At 38.7% G+C, this 10,068-nt stretch overlaps 1 pseudogene; it reads left to right on the plus strand.

The window, feature by feature from the left end:
* The first annotated feature begins 6,502 nt into the window (after positions 1-6,502).
* Positions 6,503-7,839, plus strand: LOC122896715 (annotated as a pseudogene).
* The last annotated feature ends 2,229 nt before the right edge of the window (positions 7,840-10,068 follow it).

Below are 10,068 nucleotides of genomic sequence, written 5' to 3' on the forward strand. Positions count from 1 at the left end.
TTCTAGCTTCAGAGCATTGTGGTCTGAAAATATGCCCAGAATGATCCCAACCTTTTGATACTGGTTGAGACCTGATTTGTGACCCAGGATTTGATCTATTCTGGAGAATGTTCCATGTGCACTAGAGAAGAATGTGTATTCTGTTGCTTTGGGATAGAATGTTCTGAATATATCTGTGATGTCCCTCTGGTCCAGTGTGTCATTAAAAACCTTTATTTCCTTGTTGATCTTTTGCTTAGATGATCTGTTCATTTCAGTGAGGGGATTGTTTAAGTGACCCACTTTTATTATATTATTGTTGATGTGTTTCTTTGATTTTGTTATTAATTGGTTTGTATAATTGGCTGCTCCCATGTTAAGAGCATAGATATTTAAAATTATTAGATCTTCTTATTGGACAGACCCTTTAAGAATGATAAAGTGGGGGCACCTGGGTTGCTCAGTGGGTTAAAGCCTCTGCCTTCGGCTTGGGTCATGATCCCAGGGTCCTGGGATCGAGCCTCGCTCTGGGCTCTCTGCACAGCAGGGAGCCTGCTTCCTCCTCTCTCTCTGCCTGCCTCTCTGCCTACTTGTGATCTCTGTGTCAAATAAATAAATAAATAAAAATCTTTAAAAAAATGATATAGTGTCCTCCCTCATCTCTTATTACAGTCTTTGGCTTAAAATCTAGTTGATATAAGGATTGCCACCCCAGCTTTCTTTTGATGACCATTAGCATGGTAAGTTGTTTTCCACACCCTCACTTTAAATCTAGAGGTGTCTTTGAGTCTAAAATGAGTTTCTTGTAGACAGCATATTGATGGGTCTTTTTTTTTTTCTTTTTAAAAATATGTTATTTATTTATTTGACAGAGAGAAATCACAAGTAGACAGAGAGGCAGGCAGAGAGAGAGAGAAGGAAGCAGGCTCCCTGCTGAACAGAGAGCCCGATGCGGGACTCGATCCCAGGACTCTGAGATCATGACCTGAGCCGAAGGCAGCGGTTTAACCCACTGAGCCACCAGGCGCCCCTGGGTCTTTTTTTTTTTTTAATCCATTCTGATACCCTGTGTCTTTTGCTTGGAGCATTTAGCCTATTTACATTTAGGGTAACTATTGAAAGATATGAATTTAGTGCTATTGTATTGCCTATAAGGTAACTGTTATTGTATATTGTCTCTGTTCCTTTCTGGTCTATTACTTTTAGGCTCTCTCTTTGCTTAGAGGACCCCTTTCAGTATTTCCTGTAGGACTGGTTTGGTGTTTGCAAATTCTTTTAGTTTTTGTTTGTTCTGGAAGCTTTTTATTTTTCCTTGTATTTTCAATGACAGCCTAGCTGGATATAGTATTCTTGGCTGCATTTTTTTCTCGATTAGTGCTCTGAATATATCATGCCAGCTCTTTCTGGCCTGCCAGGTCTCTGTGGATAAGTGCACTGCCAATCTGATATTTCTACTATTGTATGTTACAGACTTCTTTTCCCAAGCTGCTTTCAGGATTCTCTCTAAGTCACTAAAACAAGTCACAAGTCTTACAAGTCACTAAAACTTGTAAGTTTTACTATTAAATGATGGGTTGTGGACCTATTTTATTGATTTGGAGTCGCTTCTCTGTGCCTCTTGGTTTTTGATGCTTGTTCCTTTTGCCATATTAGGGAAATTCTCTACTATAATTTGCTCCAATATACCTTCTGCCCCCCTCTCTCTTTCTTCTTCTTCTGGGATCCCAATTATTCTAATATTGTTTTGTCTTATGGTATCACTTATCTCTCGAATTCTCCCCTCCTGGTCCAGTAGCTGTTTGTTACTCTTTAGCTCAGCTTCTTTATTCTCCGTTATTTGTTCTTCTATATCACTAATTCTCTCTTCTGCCTCATTTATCCTAGCAGTAAGAGCCTTCATTTTTTATTGCACCTCATTAATAGCTTTGTAAAATTTCAACTTGGTTAGATTTTAGTTCTTTTATTTCTTCAGAAAGGGATTTTTATTTCTCCAGAAAGGGATTCTCTGATATCCTCCATGCCTTTTTTGAGCCCAGCTAGCACCTTGATAATCGTCATTCTGAACTCTAGTTCTGACATATTACTGACATCCATATTGATGAGGTCCCGAGCAATCAGTACCGTCTTATGTTCTTTTTTTTTGTGGTGAGTTTTTCCGCCTTGTCATTTTATCCAGATGAGAATATATGAGCAAGAGAATAAAATACTAAAAAGGTGGCAAAGACCCAGAAAAATATATGCTAAGCAAATCAGAAGAGATCTGAAACTGGGGGGAGAAGAAAGGGGGGAAAAAAAAAAATATATATATATATATATATATATTAGGCTGGTGAATAGAACAGAGCCACCCACTTGATTTTGGGTGTATTCTGGACTCTCAGAAGAAACTACCTATCACAATTTTAAAGAATACAAAAAATATATATCAGTAACATGATTAAGGGATGGAATATGACTGTAAAGATGAAAATTTAAAAAAAGATTCTAAAAAAGGAATTGAAAAGATAAGTTGATTAGAAAAAGAAAGAAAAAGAGGAGAGAATGTGATCAGGCTGGAGAGTAGAACAAAACCTTATGTCAGATTTAGGGTATATTTTGATCTATTAGCAGAAATTGTATCCCAAAATTTTAAAGAAAGAAAAAAAACCTGTATGTATACAAAAAATAAAGTTAACTACAAAAAATAAGGTTAAATACAATGAAGGGATAAAACATGACTATAAAAGTGAAATTTGAATAAGACTCCTTTAAAATAGGTATTGTTAAGATAAAATAGTTTAAAATGTTAAAAGAGGGGGAAGTTTAAAAAATAGTATAAGAAAAAAATTTTTTTAAATGTAATTTTGCAAGACTAAAGGATCATGGGGAAAAAGCCAAGAATTCTATGAGTTGTTTACCCCTACCTCTAGAGTTCTACAGTTCTCGTTGATCAGTCAACTTGTCTTGCTGATCTTCTGGGGGTTGCCTGTTGCTGTGATTCTCAAATGTCTTTGCCTGAGGTGGAATTGCACTGCCCTTGCTATGGGCCAGGCTAAGCAATCTGCTCGGGCTCGCACTCAGAGATTTGGTTCCCTGAACGCTTTCCGTAGAGCTCTGGAGGATGGGACTGAAAATGGCAGCCTCCCAATCTCCAGCCTGGAGGAGCTGAGAGCTTGGGGCCCCACTCCTCAGAACACCAGAAAAGCAGTCAATCCCTGCTGTCTCCCTGGTCTCTGGCCATGCTCCGTGCTCATCCAGTCTGTGACCAAGTGTTTCTGTCTCTGGTACATGGCACTGCTTGGAGTATCCAAGCCCAGCAGATTCTTACCGCACTGCTCCTCCTGGAGGAGGAAGGTGAGTCTCCCTAGATCTGCCACTTGTGGGGTCACCTCGGATCACGGTTTAAGGTAATCCTGAGCTGAGAGCTCACTGCTCAGCTCTGTCTCTGTAGCCAGCTCCCTGGTCTGATACCTGGCAGCTTTGCCATACTCAGGGACCCCTGGCCTTTCTGTGACCCCATGGGTCCTGAGACCACACTGTCCCCACGAGGGTTCCATCCCCACTTTGCCTCTGGAGCAACATCTCTCAGTGGAGCAGCCTTCTAAACGTTCTGATTTTGTGCTCTGCTGCTTCACTGCTTGCTTGGAGCCAGCCCCTCCCCCCGGGGTCCATCTTCCTATTGCTTTGGATTTACTTCTCTGCATGTTCTACCTTCCAGAAAGTGGTTGATTTTCTGTTCCTAGAATTGCTGTTCTTCTCTTCTATCTCCTGTTGAGTTTGTAGGTGTGGAATGGTTTGCTAAGTATCTAGCTGAACTCCTGGGACCTGATGATATTTCAGTTTGCTACTCCTCGGCCATCTTACTTCCTCCCCACTAATTTTGGTGGAAATTCTGACAGAAAAGAATGTGAAATGGTGGCTGCTTCAGAGATTTTAAAAGAAATCACTGTGTGTATGTGCGATTTCCTTACAACACTCTTACAACAGACTAAAGGAAAGCTATCAGATCTTTGCCCCATACCCAGTGCTGTCCCAAGAGTGATAAAAAGTCTGTCTGAGCTGGGGCCAGGTATTTGTCTGAAAAAGGAAGTTAGGCATAGAAATATACACACAGTAAGCATCAAATGGGGAGAAGTGTTTAATCTGCCTTTTGAATGGATTAACGGTTGGCTTTAAGAAGGTGCCTCTGACTTTTGGCATCGTAGACCTGGAGGAGAGACCATGCTATATAATGAGGACGAGCACTGAGGATGAACTTGTGTATCTGCGATCAGCAAAAAATAGCCATAAAATTATTTCCAGGGAAAGTCAGACTTCCTCATGTCAAACTGGGATAGAAAAAAAGCACCCATCTAGGATGCTTTGGAACAGTGTTGGAAAGGGTTTGCTTTCCAAAGCAGCACAGCATAGAGCTGGACTGCCCAGTACAGTGGCTACTCAACCCTATGTGGTCATGGAGCATGTGAACAGTGGCCATTTCTGCATTATTATTATTATTATTTTTAAAGATTTTATTTATTTGCGAGAGCAATACAGAGATAAGAGAGAGCACAAGTGGGGAGGAGAGGGAGAAGAAGGCTTCTCGCTGAGCAGGGAGCCTGATGTGGGATTTGGGATGCCAGGACCCTGGGATCACAACTCGAGCCAAAGGCAGACGCTTAACCGACTGAGCTACCCAGGTGCCCCAAGGTGGCTGTTTCAAATAGAGCTGTGCCATAAGGGTTAAAAATGTGCCAGATTTCAAAGACTTAGTAGGAAGAAAGTTAAGTATCTCCTCAACCACTTTTCAACACTGATCACATGCGAAGAGGACCATGTTTTGGATAAATTGAACTAAATAAAATGTTAAGATGAATGTCACCTGTTTACTTTTTCAAACGTGACCACAAGGAAATATGAAATAATATATGTGGCTTGCATTGTATTTCCATGGGAAGGCAGTGGTCTAGACTCTGAGAAGGGCTATGAGGCCCAAGGACATTGGACTGAAATGATACCTGCTGCTCATTTGCTGTGTAGCTCTGGCAGGAGAACACCTTTCAGAGCTTGGGTTTCCACTTAACGTTGGTTGGGCAAATGACTTCCTCTGCTTTTGGAGTATTATGGTGGCAAAGTACTGAACATACTGAAAGTGTGGGCAGAGTGACCCACTCTAGACAGTAGTTTTCCTCTTCCCTTCCCTCTTGCCACATATTTTGCAACCAAAATACTATAATTTTAAGTATGCTTTTGTTAAAAATATAAAAATATCAAGTATCAAAATAGAAAAATGATGACCATTTTGAGATTGCTAGACGAAAATTAAGTGGAACAAAAAACAGTGTATCAGCACAACAGTAGACAAGTAAAAAGAAGAAATAAGGGCAAAGTCATGGTAAAGAGAACAAATGAAATAAGATGGCAGGAATCAATCCAAGAATAATAACAGTTGTATTAAATGTAGATAGGTTAAATATACTTTTTTTTAAAAAAAGGAAAACAGATTGGTTGAACAATTTAAAAAATCTAGCAATATTCTGTTTACAAGAAATAGCCTTAAGGTGAAATAACATAAAAAAACAAAAAAGTAAAGGTTAAAAAAGATACAACATCAAATGCTAGAGTGAAAAAAAAAAACACAAGGGCAGAAATATTAATATTCGTAAGAGAGAAAGTCAAAAGTAGTAAGAGAAAAGGAAATGATGCTGACAACAGATCCATGTCTTGAAGACAGTATAATGGCTCTGAACAGCACAATTTTGAAATAGGTAAAGGAAAACAAATAGAAATACAGAAGAATAGACAACTTGTCAAATATATTGGTAGAATTTAACACAACTTCCCAGAAACCAATATCCACAACTCAAAAGCATTGGTATGTAGAGCTTTTCATTGCACATTTATGAAGTTTAACTTGATATATTTTCATAACCAACAGACTGACAATAAAATTCTTTCCAAACATGAATGACAACAAATTCTCCAGAGCAGGAATCACAGGCCATGTTTTCTGATCCCCATGCCATAAAATTAGAAATTAGTGACAAAATAAAAGTCCAAATATCCCAAATTACTTCTGCAATGAAGAGGACATGAATGTAAATTATGAGGTTAATCAAAGTCAATGACAGTCCTACAAAAAACAAAACATGGCAGGCTGGGGTTGCCCACGTTGCTGGCACTGCCCATGGTGCTGGCCCTGAGGCCCTGTCTCTGCCCAGAGGCCAGGCCCTGTGGCCTATACCACTCCTGGTGCAGATGTCTCCAAGCCTTCTGCACCTCTCCTCCTAGAACTTCCACATCAGCCACAGCCCCTCGCCCACCACTGTCCTGTTTGCTCCCTCCGGCAAGAAGGGATTTAAGGAGTGTGTTTGTTGTGACGAGCACCAGGTGATGTATGGAAGTGCAGTGCAGAATCACTATCTTGTACAACCAAAACTAATACAACACTGTTAACTAACTGGACTTAAAAAATTAAAAGCAGCATTTCACTGGTATCATGACTATATTTTTGGTCTCTACAAGGCACCATGGCCCTCCTAAACTTAATACTGCAGTCAAGTTACAGCAACTTCTAGTCTAGATTGTCCTTGATTCAGAATGTGATGTTTCCCCCAACATCTCTGCAAATGAATTCTATACTTTGAAAGGACCTGTGGCTTTACTCAAAGCCACCAGAGTGTGGGGAGTATTACGAGGATGCCATGGCTTTTAATAAGTTTAATGTTCTGCCCTGGCTGATGACCAGTCTTCCCCTTTACAGAGCATCACTTTTACCAAGTCAGGCAACAAAGGAAGCTATTCTTTGTCTCATGTTTCTACACCAAATGATGTCCATATGGTGATCTCATATGCCCCACTATAAGGGACCTGAGTCATATCAGAATTTGACAACCCTGGATATACACAGTCTTCAGGAGAAGTTCAAAAGACCTTGTGACTCCACGTTACAGTGGACCTAACCTGTCTGGGATGTTTAGAGCTATGAAGCCTATTCTGAATTCAACTTAACAGCTTCCTATCTAAATTTTTCAAAGAGATTAGTACAGTGTTTCCAAATACTTCATTCGCTTGGGAGGAGGTGAGGTGGAATTTAAATGTGGGGAGTCCAATCCAGAAATCCAATTATTTCATGAAGCAGAAAGGCTTTGGTGAAGATTTTAGAAGACTAAACTCTTTCTACATTCAAAAGCTTGTGGGTCTTGTTTCAACCATAAACAGGGATCCCTAGTCTGGCAAGAGGTTTTTTGATGATTGTGGGAAGCTTCAGCCAAGGACTTCAGCTCAAGTATGGAAAGAGCAAATGTATGGTAAGGAACAGGGCAAAATCACAATTCCTTGTGGTCCTTTCTGCTCCTTGGTACTTAGATTTGGTTAGTTATGGACAAGACTAGAGAAATTCCTATAATATGGGCCCTCTTGATTTTGATGGTTCTCAAGAACAGAAAAAACTCATCATTGGTAGAGAAGCTTGTCTATGGAGAGAATTTGTGGATGCAACTTGCCTCGCTCTGAGATTATGGCCTTGGGCAAGTGCCATAGGTGAGAGACTGAAGTCAGGGGGACGTCAAAGATGGAGAGGATGCCTGGACCAGACTAACAGTTCACCTCTGCAGGATGGTCAGATGTGGAAGATCTGCAGAGCCTTTTTATTTTTTTTTTTTAAACTGGATTTTTTAAAAAAAGATTTTATTTATTTATTTGAGAGAGAATGAGTGAGAGAGAGCATGAGAGAGGAGGTCAGAGGGAGAAGCAGACTCCCCATGGAGCTGGGAGCCCGATGCGGGACTCAATCCTGGAAGTCCGGGATCATGACTTGAGCCCAAGACAGTCAGTCATTCAACCAACGGAGCCACCCAGGTGCCCTAAACTGGATATTGTAGCCATGGGTACAAAATATAAAAATGAGCTCAAAGAAGAAAATAGGAGGGGACAAAGCCCACAGAAATCTGTACTACAATCAACTTGATTTTGAAATCATAGAAATAAAGATTTTGTATTCTGTTTTTGAATAAAATGTATCATTTAATGATTTAAAAAAAACCCACATGGAGTACAGCCAAAAAAATTGCTTGAAGAAAAATAGACAGTTATAAATACATTTCCTAGAGAAGCAGAGAAAATGAAATTAACAGTGAAATCTAAAATCTAATAAAAGAACAACAGAAAAAAACTTTTAAAAATAAATAAATATAAAGGCAAAGCAGATGTTTATGGTATTTTTCTAAAAATTGTAGCTAATCAATATAATACAAATCTGATTCTTTTAAAAGATCTCCCAAATAGTCTATTCTTTAACAAGTGTGATGTCAAGAAAAATAAAGACATAAAATAAAAATAAAGACCTCAGGTGCCATTTTTTTTTTAGTAATTGCTCCAAAACCTCACAAAATCTCACATAGATTTCATGCTTTGTAAACTATTGCAGAGCGTTAACAATCTGATAAGCTCCCAAACTCACTTTAAAAAAAAAAAAAAAAAAGATTTTATTTATTTATTTGACAGACAGAAATGACAAGTAGGCAGAGAGGCAGGCAGAGAGAGGAGGGGGGAAGCAGGCTCCCTGCTGAGCAGAGAGCCCAATGTGGGCCTTGATCCCAGGACCCTGAGATCATGACCTGAGCCGAAGGCAGAGGCTTTAACCCACTGAGCCACCCAGGCTCTACCAAACTCACTTTTTGATGCTACTATCACACTAACAGAAAAATCAGAAAACTACCCTCCTCCCCCCACCCCAGCATTTGGCCAACCTTGCCTTTGAACTTGTATGCAAAATCCTAAGTAAATTCAGCATTTTAAATCTGGCAGTGTATTAAGCCAATATTATATGATGGTTAAGTAGCATTTATCCTTGCAAGGACTGCAAGGATGGTTTAGAATTTGGTCATTATAGGTTATTTATGACTGCAACAGATTAAAGGAGTCAAACTCAGTAATCATCTAACGCATGCTAAAAAAAAATACTTGATAATTAAATTTAAGACTGATTTCTCCTGTGCTTAATAGAGAAATGTAAGAGGCATTTTTATTAAATCCAGGTAGGATACAAAATGTCCATTTTCACCACTGTACTGCCAAAGCAGGAAGACAGGAAAAAGATACAAGAGGCGTAAATATTGGAAAGAAGAGAGAAAAGTCTCTTTGCTTGAAGATAGTACTGATTATCTGCTTTGGAGATCTAAAAGATTTCTCTGAAAAATGATTAAAATATGAATAACATTCCTATAATTAAGGAAATAGAAAATAAAAGTATGAACATCAATACCTTCTTATACTAGCAATAACCTATTTGAAAGTGGAATTTTAAAAAATTACATTCACAGTGTGAACAACCATAGCAAGTATGTTAAAAGAATAAGAAAAACCAGAGCTAAGCCTAATACAATTTGTAAGCCTTAGTTGAAGAAATTAAAAATGAACTATTTACTGAAGGATATAAAATAATTCCTGAAAAATGTAGTTGTGTCATATTTCTGAATGACAAAACTCAACGTTGTAGAAATGTAAGCTTTTGACAAATTCATCTATAAGGTCAGTGCTTGCCAACTCGAAATCCCAACAAGGAATTATAAAAGGAAGTTGACAATCCAATCCTAAAATTCATATAGAAGTGAAAATGTAATAAAAGGAAGCAAGAGAGTTTTTATTTATTTATTTATTTAAAGATTTTTATTTATTTGACAGAGACATAGCGAGAGACACAGCGAGAGAGACACAAGCGGGGGAGTGGGAGAGGGAGAAGCAGGGTTCCCGCAGAGCAGGGATCCGGAAGTGGGGCTCAATCCCAGGACTCTGGGATCATGACTTGAGCGAAAGTCAGATGCTTAATGACTGAACCACCCAGGAGCCCCAACATTGTAGTCTTTATATCTTTAGTTAAATTTTTCATTTCCTACTACTAAATTTCAGTTGGATTCAAGAGCTAAATGTAAAATCAAAATACTGAAATCATTAGAAAAGATTTAGGAGAATATAAATGACTAAAATAAACTCCAAACTTTATTATTATTTAAATGGAAAAAGAAATCACAATGCATATGATGTATTTTATCAGAGTAGACAAAAATAGCTGGACAAAGAGCTAGAAGGATCTTTATCAATATGCTGAGAATCTAAGAAGTGGTTATTTCT

The sequence above is a fragment of the Neovison vison genome, chromosome X, assembly GCF_020171115.1.
Source record: "Neovison vison isolate M4711 chromosome X, ASM_NN_V1, whole genome shotgun sequence".
Classification (NCBI taxonomy): domain Eukaryota; kingdom Metazoa; phylum Chordata; class Mammalia; order Carnivora; family Mustelidae; genus Neogale; species Neogale vison.